Source organism: Myxine glutinosa, unplaced genomic scaffold (genome assembly GCF_964187855.1).
Source record: "Myxine glutinosa unplaced genomic scaffold, kmMyxGlut1.1 SCAFFOLD_559, whole genome shotgun sequence".
Classification (NCBI taxonomy): domain Eukaryota; kingdom Metazoa; phylum Chordata; class Myxini; order Myxiniformes; family Myxinidae; genus Myxine; species Myxine glutinosa.
Window position 1 is genome coordinate 129,280 of NW_027616656.1, and position 11,083 is coordinate 140,362.

The 11,083-nt window shown below is 43.1% G+C and overlaps 1 long non-coding RNA gene across 1 annotated transcript; it reads left to right on the plus strand.

Moving 5' to 3' along the window:
- The first annotated feature begins 658 nt into the window (after positions 1 to 658).
- On the plus strand, positions 659 to 2,277 carry LOC144889011 (uncharacterized). Its single transcript, XR_013621522.1, has 3 exons — positions 659 to 723; positions 868 to 924; positions 2,182 to 2,277. It is a non-coding gene; the product is annotated as an uncharacterized LOC144889011 (long non-coding RNA).
- Positions 2,278 to 11,083: the final 8,806 nt, after the last annotated feature.

Consider the following 11,083-nt stretch of genomic DNA (forward strand, 5'->3'; position numbering starts at 1 on the left):
ATGTGCATGGAAGAAGTTTCGGGAACTGAGTGGCGTGCTGATGAGGAGGAGAGTGTCGCTGAAGCTGAAGGGAAAGGTGTATGCTGCATGTGTGAGAAGTGTTATGATTTATGGGAGCGAGACATGGGTAATGAACGTAGAGCAGCAACGAAGGCTGGAAAGGGTGGAAATGCGAATGGTTCGATGGATGTGCGGAGTATCGTTGAGAGAGAGGAAGACAAATGGTGAATTGCGAAAGATGATGGGAATATTGCCTGTGATTGATGCTGTGAAGAGGAACAGGTTGAGATGGTTTGGTCATGTGTTGAGGAAGGATGAAAGTGACTGGTTGAGAAGAGTGATGGGAATTAATGTAGAAGGAAGTAGAGGATGGGGAAGACCGAGAAAGACTTGGCTAAAGATGGTGGAAGAAGAAATGCAGGCAAGGGGGTTAACAAGGAGAGATGCAGAAAATAGGGCAAAATGGAGAAGATTGTCATGGGGACCGCAAGGCTAACCCCCGCTCTAGCAGGGAAAATGGCCTTAAAATGCATGTTGTTTAGCAATGAAACATTCAAATCTTCAAAAACAAAACAACTTTTCCTTTACTCGTTTCTCAAAAATGAAAAATCTCATTGCCTTGCCCTTGAATGTTGCTGTCTGATGTGTGCAGGTTCACTCGCTTCCCATATTAATCTTCTGAGGACATTTACAGAAAAAGAGTTGTGGTTTCCCATGAAGCAGGTGAGCTGAAGTTGGTTTCAGCCTCAGTGTGATGTTCATGATGTGGTTTGAAATATGACAGAAAGAATTGCACTCAAAATTGTAAAATCTTAACAACCACAATCTGTGTCCATGTTTGAACACTTCATCTCTTCCTCCCCCCAGATGGCTGATGCTGTTGAGTACATGCACTCCCAGAAAATTGTGCACAGGGATATAAAGGTAACCAACTACACCAGTGCAGACCGTGATACGTTCTGCATAACACTCCAATGAAAACCATTTTTTGGTGGAGCAAAGGCAGGAATGGGAGTGGGAAGTGGAGGAGGCAGGAAAGAACAAAATTCATATTGTTGGGTGATGACCTACAGTGGACGAAAAGAGGGGGGGGATCTGTCACATATGGACCCTTTTTGTGTTCATCATATAATGAGTTAAACTTGAAATATAAATATAAAGTAAGATATCAAAATTAAATACCCAATCCAGCTCGGTTGTATTGTGTGAAAAATACAGCCCCCACTGTTGGAATTTGTGTTTAATTTTGATATCTCTATTCACGGCGACATTGTGAAGATGTTGTACATTTCCTCTTTGGAGGTTGCCCATTTCTCTGAAACTGATTGTCCTCTTGGTAGTTTATCCAAATTTAAGGAAACTCTCCTCAAACTCTCACAATTTAACTTCCTGACGTCTGGTAACCTCATCCTACAATCTCAATCTTGGATCAGAATCCACTTACACACACTCGGTTTTGGTCAATTGTCCATAAATGCTGTTCTTCCTCAACCTCCTCCACCGTGTTCAGATTATTACCTCATGAGAGGTCGAACACCCCGCTCCTCATTGGATTATCGACGAACTCATTAAAAGGCAATCCTGGGCAAGATCACGAAATTCTTCCTCTGCCCTTTCCCTGTTTCTGAACCCAGTCTTTCCCTGGCACATTTATATCACCCACAATCAGTACTCTTCCCTCACCACAATCCTTTCTGAATTCTAAATGAACCTTTTAATCTTACTTTCCGTCACCCCAAGAGCCTCATTATACGTGCCTAAATTGTCTCCCATCCCTAATCTCTATCCGCACAGAACACTCTTCATTCATTCCCTGCTTCAGATCGCTCTTTTTTGTTGATACAATGTTGTCCTTTTCCGAGATTGTGACGCTTCCTCCGATTTTCTCTTTCCTTTCACACCTCTACATCTTGTGACCTTCGATTCCTCTCATTTAGGCAAACAAAGTCTCACTTCCTGCAACTCTATCGTTTATACTCCTCGCTATCTGCTCTCGCTTCAATCTCCTCCATTTTATGTGAACTCATGACTGACATTGGAAGAGGATGTTTTTTAAAGTTTTCTCTTTCTGGAATTTTTTCCTGACTTCCCATCCCATTTAAATTTGCATCTTTCCTTCAACATAGTTTGTCACCAAATATGTTATATATTTTAACATATTGATTTCTGTTTATTCTCCAGACACAAAACGTGCTTTTCAGCATTAATTGGATCGTGAAGGTCGTCGACTTCAAAGGTGCCAGACCTTTTTTCACACGTGATGAGAAAATGTTTACCTGCTGTGGCACACGTGGCTATATGGCACCAGAGATCACAGCACATGGCTACGAAGGTCCCCCAGTCGATGTGTGGGCACTTGGTGTCCTGTTCACAAAATTATTTGTTGGACTTCAATTTGATGGACGAAATATTATTGAAGTGAGTATTGTTGAAAATGGTATCATGATCATGAATGTGCTGTGTAGGAGGTGCTGATGCGAATGGTGTGTTGTGTGAAGGGAGTCTTGAGTATTTCACATGCAGTGCCTTGAGAAGGTATTCATACCACTTGATGTTTTTCACATTTTGTTGTGTTACAGCCTGCGCCCAGGGGCATTGTCCCTATTTTTTTAAAGCCGTATTATATTCTACACATAATCTCTAAATAAACATAGCGCAATGTATACACTTTAAAAAATCTACCTTGGTCATTATGGGTGCCTTCTGAATGGGGGCCTGGCACTGAGGTGCCATAGGAGCCATTGTAAACCCGGCCCTGGAGCTCTAAACGTTCTCTGATATGTAGAATGTAGATCTGCTGGAATATGTGACAACTGGAATATAATTGAAATTCAGCATTGCTTGTTTTTGAGACTTTTTTCTATATCTGTGTATTTACTGCACCCCCAACATTTAACTTTTTTTGCAGATAAATAAGTGCGATTAATACACTGGAAAATACCTTAATATACAGTGCATTCAGAAAGTATTCAGACCCCCTTCATTTTTTTCACATTTTGTTATGTTGCAGCCTTCTGCTGAAATTGTTTGAATTCATTTTTCCCTCATCAATCTACACTCAATACCCCATAATCACAAAGAGAAAACTGGATTTTAGAAAGTTTTGCAAATTTATTAAAAAGAAAAAACTGAAATATCACATTGCCAAAAGTATTCAGACCCTTTGCTATGACACTTGAAATTTAGCGCAGATGCCTCCCATTTTGCTTGATCATCTTTGAGATGTTTCTACACCTTGATTGGAGTCCACCTGTGGTAAATGCAATTGATTGGACATGATTTGGAAAGGCACACACCTGTCTATATCAGGTCTGACAGCTGACAATGCATATCAGAGCAAAAACCAAGCCATGAGGTCGAAGGAACTGCCTGCCGAGTTTAGAGACAGGATTGTATCGAGGCACAGATCTGGGGAAGCCTACAAAAAAAAATGCTGCTACATTGAAGGTACATTGAAGGTTTATTGAAGGTTCCCAAGAGCACAGTGGCCTCAATAATTCTTCAATGGAAGAAGTTTGGAACAACCAGGACTCTTCCTGGAGCTGGCCGCCCGGCCAAACTGAGCAATCGGGGGAGAAGGGCCTTGGTAAGAGAAGTGACCAAGAACCCGATGGTCACTCTGGCTGAGATCCAGAGATCCTATGTCGAGATGGGAGAAACTTCCAGAAGGACAACCATCACTGCAACACTCCACCAATCTGGGCTTTATGGCAGAGTGGCCAGACGGAAGCCTCTCCTCAGTGAAAGACACATGAAAGCCAGCTTGGAGTTTGCAAAAAAGCACCTAAAGGACTCTCAGACTGTGAGAAACAAGATTCTGTGGTCTGATGAAACCAAGATTGAACTGTTTGGCCTCAATTCGAAGCGTCATGTCTTGAGGAAACCAGGCACCGCTCATCACCTGCCCAATACCATCCCAACGGTGAAGCATGGTGGTGGTAGCATCATGCTGTGGGGGTGTTTTTCAGCAGCAGGGACTGGGGGACTGGTCAGGGTTGAGGGAACAATGAACGGTGCAAAGTACAGAGATATCCTTAATGAAAACTTGAAACAGAGCGCTCAGGACCTCAGACTTGGCCGAAGGTTCACCTTCCAACAGGACAATGGCCCGAAGCACACAGCCACGACAACGCAGGAGTGGCTTATGGACAACTCTGTGAACGTCCTTGAGTGGCCCAGCCAGAGCCCTGACTTGAACCCAATCAAACATCTCTGGAGAGACCTGAAAATGGCTGTCCACCGACGGTCCCCATCCAACCTGACAGAGCTTGAGAGGATCTGCAGAGAAGAATGGCAGAAAATCCACAAATCCAGGTGTGCAAAGCTTGTCGCGTCATACTCAAGAAGACTCGAGGCTGTAATCGCTGCCAAAGATGCTTCAACGAAGTACTGAGTTAAGGGTCTGAATACTTGTGTCAATGTGATATTTCAGTTTTTTATTTTTAATAAATTTGCAAAACTTTCTAAAATCCTGTTTTCTCTTTGTCATTATGGGGTATTGAGTGCAGATTGATGAGGGAAAAAACGAATTTAAACGATTTCAGCACAAGGCTGCAACATTTCACAAAATGTGAAAAAAGTGAAGGGGTCTGAATACTTTCTGAATGCACTGTATGTCGATCAGTGACAAAAGAAATCTCGATGTAATCCATTTTAAATTCAGCCTGTGACACAGCAATATATTAGAAAAAAGTCAAGGGGTGTGAATACTTTCTGACGGCACTGTGTCAGGAATAAGCAGCCTTGTCCTCGCTTTCCTCGCCCTCAGCCAAATAAACCCACATATACTGTACTTAATATCCAATTATTGAGCTGAGGGTTTATTTTTCAGCAAAAAAAAAACTTTTGTGTGTTTACACCATAACTTATTTGATGAATGAAAATGTATTTTGTTAGTATTGAGTCAAACCTTGGTTATGGCAGTAGTGAGTGCTTGTTTGGAATATGCTTTTTATGCAAATGTAAGTATTCGATTGCAACGATTGTTTCGGATTCGGTCACAAATACATTTGTTTTGCTTCTTTGCAGACGTCACATGACAAAACTGACTTCAATGTGGGAAACAGTTCACCAACCTTTGCAAGGGAAACATTGGTTTCCCTTCTGACTGCGATGCTTCGGAGGGATCCAATGGAGAGGCCCACTATGACGGTGAGGGAATGATACAGTTTTCAACTGCAGTATTGAAAATTGCATCAAAATGCAGTTTCTCACCAGTGCAGGTGATTCCTGATCGTGTTTATATTTGAATCCAACACATCCATTTTTTTGCAGGAGATTGTGAACCACACCTGGTTCAAGGAAAATGACCCGGTGGAATTTTTAAGGTAACCAGCACTCCTTTTTTTCTCTTTTTACATGTTCCATTCTTATAGTTTCTCTGAAAACTGGAGTCTCATGGAAGAGCATCGGATAGAGTACGTGAACATATAATAGGACAGCAGGGCAAGTCTTGAACAAAATAAACATGAACTTCCGTTTCCAGGTCCGAGTGCGTTCGACTTGAATCGTGCCATATGTCTTTCCAGTTTATCAAAGCTTAGGGTTCAGATGAGATCCGTTGTCTCTCCATGTTTGTAGCTCTGCCACCAACGGTGGGCATAGGTTATGTTGATGTCACCCCTGTCTGTCTATTTGTTTGTTTGTCTGTGAACAGGATATCTCAAAGAGTTGTGGACATATTCTGAGAAATGTGATGGAGAGGTTGAGTGTGTGACAAGGATGAAATGATCAAATTTTGGTGAAGATTTGGGTCTGACATTTTTGAAAGTGAGCTATGTCTGCAATCAAACAATTCCGTCAAAGCTATGTCCATCCATCAAAAATGAAGAAGAAGAACCACTAACTCATCGTGTTTAATTCTAATGCGTTCCAAAGGGTAATTCCAATTTGATCCAAGGGGTAATTGTCAAGCTTCCTCGAGTGTATATTTGATTACAATGGCTACACTGCTGGTAGACTTTCAGTCTTGTTTTCTTCTTCACAGGAAACACTCACCTCTCCAAATATCCACACGTGCAACCACTCATGTAACTACAGCACCAACGCTGGTAACTTGCAGCGGTTCATGTACACCGGAGGCCTGTGAGGCCTCACAACCAACACGGAGAGAAATAAACCCATAAGAATTACCCTTTAGAACCCTGTAGGATTATCATTTGCAAGCCTTTACAAGCCTTTACAAACCCGTCAGAACTTCAGAATTCTCTAGGATTCAGGATTCTCGAGAACTCTCGATGAACCCAGGCTAGACAGCTCAGAAGTGAGTGTCGGAGCTTGGGACACAAAGGGGAAAGAAAAAAGTGTGGTTTAAAGAAAACTTTTTGGTGATATTCACTCCCTCGTTACCAGTTCATGCGTCTTGGCTTCATTGTCAATTGTATTTGAAGATGCTTGGTAGGGTAGCACACGGTAGTGGTGTTGGTTGCTGTCTAAATGTAGAAAACACAAATACCCGATGCAGTCTGATTTTCACCTCCGTGACTGCACTTTTATTCTCACATTGTTTCTTATATGTGACATTTATTTGATGACAGCTTCACAAAATCTTTATTTTCTGCAGGAATGCTGAGCCTAAAGTGAAATATGAATCTGTTGAGGAAGAGCCATGTCCTGGTGAGTTTTGAGACTTAATCTTTTCACAAAATGAATTATCATCTCATTTACAAGTACAACTAGAAAGAGCAATCAGAGATTGCAGACCCTTGACCATGCATGTTCTGAGCCCTTGACCGCTTACGAAGGGATATGGTATGTGAACATTTGGCTGGCAAATAAGAAGACAAAGACTAATTGATGAAATTGATGTCTCATTTCCACAATGCACACACATCTGAACACGGTGATATTCTGTCCATTCATATTTTTCTGTCACAATATCTGTTTTATGTTCATTTTGACCCTTCTTTCCGGGATCTTCTCTCCGTCATGGTGAAGGTGATGAGAGTACTTTCAGTGATGAGGATGAAGAGTACGATGTGGGGCAGGTCGTGGTAAGAAAAACATTTGATTACCTTTTCACAGTAATTGCTCTGTTTAAGTCATGGATGCTTTCCTGAAAAGTGCGACGATTATCAAAATGAGGTAAATCAACACAATTTTTATGCCTCCGCCGCCGAAGGCATTATGTTTTCAGGTTGTCCTTCCGGATGTCCTTCTGTCCCTATGGCCATCCACACGTTCGTGCATCCGTTCGTGAAAGGATTTCATTGCCACGTTAACTTGAGAAGGGCTGAAGGGATCTTAGTCAAAATTGGTGCAGGTATATATAATGAGTTAAAGATGAACTGATTCGATTTTGGGGTCACAAGGTCAAAGGTCAGAGGTCCCATCAAGTAAAAAATCTGTCACTGTTCTAACTTGTGAATCGGTGATGGGATTTTTTCCAAACTTGTGACACGTATACATAATGATGCAAAGATGAAGTGCTTATACTTTGGCATCAAATGTGAGAAATTCAGTGATTTTGTGATTTTGGTGAGCTCACAGGTCATGCTAGGTAATAATGTGACATTTGAGAACAGCTGAATGGATTTATATCAAACATGGCACAAGTGCTGCATGTGTAATGATGTAATAATGTGGGGGTATTGGTCGATGTGACGATGTCAGCGGTGGTGGGGGGGGGGGGGGGGGTGTTACGTGTTCCTCCCCGACCTCCTGGTTTGGGTATACCTCCGAACCCCGAGAGTAGCCACGGCAGAAAAAGTTCACTCGCGATGTACGCTCGACCATGCTTGGTACGGAGCTTCAAGACACCTTTTTCCCTATCTCCTCACGTCTTCTTCCTCTTCTATATCATCGTCTTCCGGTGCTCGATCCCGTTTCCTGTCTCGTTTTTCCATGAGCGCTTTTAACCTTTTAACCACAATAACCATTTCCCTTAAACAACAATAACCATAATCGCCATTTCCTTCAAACCCCAATAATAATAATAATAATAATAAATAACCAGAAATGTTTCAAGTGGATGAAAACCACAACCACGGAAGGGCCGAATCCGTAACACTTCCCCCCCCCCCCCCCCCCTCAAGAAAGAAAGTTTGAACACCGCGAAAACTTTCTTTACAGGCAAACTCTTGAAACCAACAAAGGTAAACTCACAACCCAAATCATCAATTCCCGTGAGCAACAATACTCAATATTCCCCAAAAATAAAGCAACAAAACTTCGACAACCCACAGAGATTGCCAAAGTTAATTCACTCTGGACAAAGCGTCAGCAACGACATTGTCCCTGCCCTTTACATGTTCAATTTCCCAGTTAGACTCCTGCAAAGCCAAACTCCATCTCATCACCCTCGGATTTTTTTACTTTTAGTTTATTTTGAATGAAGGTTAAGGGGTAGTGATCAAAATCCAAAGTCAAGCAAATCTACAGCACTTTTCCCCGGGAGGCCGAGCTGAAAGCCAGGTGGTTGGGTGGTGAGGCCTGGAAGTATTCACTACATGGACGCCTTTAGGAACGTGGAGTTCACGGTTAATCCGTGTAGGGAAGTTCACTACATGGACGCCTTTAGGAACGTGGCGTTCACGGTTAATCCATGTAGGAATTTTTGCTCTGCTGCTCCGCAGTATTCAGTGCTTCAACTCTTTCTAACTTTTGTAATAATCACGGTTGGACCGCTTGTCACTGTAGTCACGTAAATAGCTGTCTCCTTCTCAGCCACTACCCTGATAATCCTTCCTTCGGGAGCTGCCGTAACTCTGGGAGCCTCCATAATAATATCGATTGCGGCCACCACCAAAACTACTACTCCGTTGTCCTCCTCTGTAGCCCCCTCGACACCTATGAAATACCTTCCCTACTGTTATGGTCCGACCCTCCAACTCCTTGCTATTCAGATCCTTTTCTGCATCTCTGGCGTCCTTTGTGTTTTCAAACGTGACAAAGCCAAACCCTCTTGACTTTTGTGTCTCCCTGTCTTTTATCAGCAGCACTTCCACAAGCGGTCCATATTTGCTGAAGGCAGACTCCAGAACATCTTCCTTTGTTTTGAAGTTCAGTCCCCCTACAAAGAGCTTGCCAATATTGCCTCCATCCCTGACTTGCGTGTGCTGACACTTAGTTTCAGGGTACTTCCTACTAGGCTTTTCAACAAACATCGGGTTACCAGAAACTTGACCACCGGCCAAATCATTCCCGATAACAAAAGATACTCCCTCGACAGGAAGAGTGGCTTGTAAACCTACGGTGACCGGTCCTGACACCAAATCAGACTCCAAATGGATGACATGAAGTGGAGCTCTAACACAGCCACCAATCCCCTGTAAACGAACACTATCACCAGTTGCCGTCTCCTCTGACAATGGCAAAATGCCTTCAAGCATAAAAGATTGATGTGCTCCTGTGTCCCTCAATACCCTAACAGGTCTCGGGTTAGTCGAGTCTCCTTCCAGTGACACAAACCCCTCTGAAATAAATGGTTGGTAACCCTTTTGAGGGCGATTTCTCACATTTGCCATTGCATTCGGAGTTGTACTAGTCGAACTCCGCTCCTGATTTCCCTTTTCCAGAGCATAACAGTGGGACATCAAGTGTCTAGGTTTATGGCAAAAAGCGCAAGTAGGCCTGGAGGAGAACCTCGTGGTCTGCCTCGAGCCCCCCGGAGGATACGTCTGCCTTAGAACTGTTGTCTTCGGATTTCTAGAAGTCGTGGTATCAGAGTGGTCCTCATAGTCATCTTGAGGCCGCCCCCATGAATTTTCGTTCTCCACCCCTGATGTACCATAGCTCCCCTGGCTAAGTCTAGGCGAGTAGTTAGGTTTGTGGAACCCCATCCTGTGTGTTAAGGTATAGTCATCTGCCATGGTTGCTGCCTCATACAACTTTGGTACTTTCCTTTCCTCCAGATGTACTTTAATGTCCTCGTGGACACACTGTTGGAATTCCTCCACCAGGATCAATTGTCGCAATAGTTCGAAGTCATTCCCAACCCCTTTTGAATCACACCACCTATCAAACATGGTTTCTTTCATTCTGGCAAACTCCACATGGGTCTCACTCTCCCTCTTCCTGGCATTCCAGAATTTTTGCCGGTAAGCTTCAGGGACCAATTCATAGGCTTTGAGAATGTTTTTTTTCACTATCTCATAATCTGCACATTGGTCAATCGGTAAAGTCGAATAAATATTTTGAACTTTACCCATCAGAACACTTTGCACTGAAATGGTCCAGGACTCCTCAGGCCATTTTAGCAGTTGAGCCACTTTCTCAAAGTGTGAAAAAAAATTGGCTACCTCCTTTTCATTGAAGGGTGGAACCAGCCTCACATGTCTGCCAACATCCCAGGTGTTCTGACTAGGTGTCGAACCAGTCGGCATGGATGGTACCTCTCCCCGTTCTTTCCTTAAATCCAGCTCCTTGAGTTTAATTTCCTGCTGAAGCGCCATTTCATGGTCCTTTAACTCCCTTTCGGCTTTCCTCTCCTCTGCTTCGAGTTCCCTTGCAGCTCTCCTTTCCTCTGCTTTTTTCTCTTCTCTTCTTTCTTCGAGTTCTCTTTCAACTCTCCTTTCCTCTGCTCTTTCTTGTGCTTTTTCTCTTCTAACCTTTCCTGGAGCTCTCGTTCCTGTTCTGCTCTTTCCTTTTCTGCTTTCCTTTCCTCTACTTTTAACCTTTCCTGGCTCTGCAATTGCATCTCCAGTTTCCGGAGCTCCACATTTTCTTGTTCCTCGGGTAACCAATCCAAGGCTCCCTCTTCCCATGTTCCTTGTCCCACCAGCGATTCTATCACCAATCTCTGCATCTCTGCTTTCCTCATATTCGTTCGAACCTCCAAGCAAAAATGTCTGGCCAATACCAAGAGGTCCGATTTTAGTAACGCTCTGAACTGTGCCTCACGAGGGGTCGTTGCAAGCTTCTCTGCGTCAAACTCCATGGTGACTATTGTTAGCACCTGTTAACCCTCACACAAGAAATTTAAAAACACCAATTTTTTTGGGGGAAAAATTTGGGAATGTTGGAAAAAGTTCCAAATTTGGGAATTCTGGGAATGTTAGGGAATTCTTTCCCGTACGAAATTTAAGGAATATATATATATTTTTTTTTATATATCCCGGACGAAGACCCAATTTCGAGCCCACGA